The sequence below is a fragment of the Carlito syrichta genome, unplaced genomic scaffold (genome assembly GCF_000164805.1).
Source record: "Carlito syrichta isolate Samal-C Ts95f unplaced genomic scaffold, Tarsius_syrichta-2.0.1 Scaffold123376, whole genome shotgun sequence".
Classification (NCBI taxonomy): Eukaryota; Metazoa; Chordata; class Mammalia; order Primates; family Tarsiidae; genus Carlito; species Carlito syrichta.
In genome coordinates this window covers 58,317-59,760 of record NW_007067472.1, presented here as the reverse complement: position 1 = coordinate 59,760, position 1,444 = coordinate 58,317, and positions in this window count along the sequence as shown.

The window sequence follows — 1,444 nt, the reverse complement described above, 5'->3', positions numbered from 1 at the left end:
CCTCCCCGGGGTTCGCTGGCGGTTGGAGCGCCCTCCTGGGTTTCACTGCCTCGGGACCTCCGGCCAAAACCCCCTCCGGAGCCCGTTCTCTTCCAGCCTCGGAGCCCGTCTCTTCCCACTTCCTCCCGCCACCCAGCCCCGCCTCGGGCTCTGCCCCTTTCCCCGGTTTCTCTCCGTTCGGCGTCTGCTGCTGGGGGACGCCCCTTTCCCTTTCGTTTCCACCCCCAGCAGGATGCAGGATCCCTTTTCTCTTTGGGAAAGGGAGGTTTAAGTTACAGTTTCCGCTCCTTCTTTCCCTGCTCCAGGGCCAGGACTGCCGTCCTAACTCCCGTCTGGAAGCTGAGGCGGCCAAGCCGTGGCCCGCGCTCTCTGGGCCAAACGCAAGACTTCAGCGGTACCCGTGGGAGGGGGGAGGGGGGAGCTAGTCAGTAGCACGTGTTCTCTTTGGGGTCCCTGCCAGCATCTTGGTGCGACAGCAGTCACACACACCCACCCCTCACATCCGCCCAGATGTCCCTTCTGTGGCCCAGACCCTCTTGACCCCGAGCCAAGCACCCCTTCCCTTCCCCAGGGCTGCCAAGGCATTGCCCTGGAGCCAGTCCAGCTACCTGCTGCCCTGTGTGTCTGGGTCTGGCACCTCTCCCGGCCCACGGGCACAGGTTAGGTGGCTGGCAGGCAGGCCGGCTGGGGACACGGTTCCAGCCTTCTCTTCTTCCCTGGGAAATCTGGCCCAAGACACTCAGATGTGGTCTGGCCTGGAGACAGCCGACCTCCTCCACTCGCCCAGACTTCATCTGTGAGTGTCCCAGCTGACAGATGAAAAGCAAGGGCTCGCCTGCTGCGGCGGCTTGCCCAGGGATACGGAGACCAGTGGTGCTGGAGGAGGCCGCCTGACTCTCGGTCCAGTGTGCTTTCCCGTGTGCAGGGCGAGTCAGTGGAGTGGGTCATGGGTGCACCCCAGGGCCCAATGTCTGGTCCCGTGGGGAGAGGGCAGGACGGGGAGACACAGCTCCCCGTCTCCTCCCTCAGAGAGCCCTGGAGTCACGCCAAGCATCACTCATTGAGACGCACATTAACTGGAAGCATGAAAAATGAATAAGGGCGTGAATGCGTGCCCTTCGCTTTCAATACGATTTTCCTGGTACGCCTTACCCTCATTTAAACATTCATTCATTCATCAAACGTTACCTGGAAAGCCACGCGCTGGAGCCACTGTTCAGCACACAAGGTATTCCGGGCATAGTGTGGGAGACAGACGTGGTTCCAATACCAGGGTGGCTTCCCAGAGGTGGTGTCATTAGAATGGGGTGATCCAGGTGAGGGTCAGATTTTCTTTTCTTTTTTTTGAGTTGGAGTCTCACTCTGCCGCCCAGACTGGAGTGCCGTGGCCACTCCCGGCCACCGCAGCCTCGACCTGCTGGGCTCCGGCGAGCCTTCCGCCTCA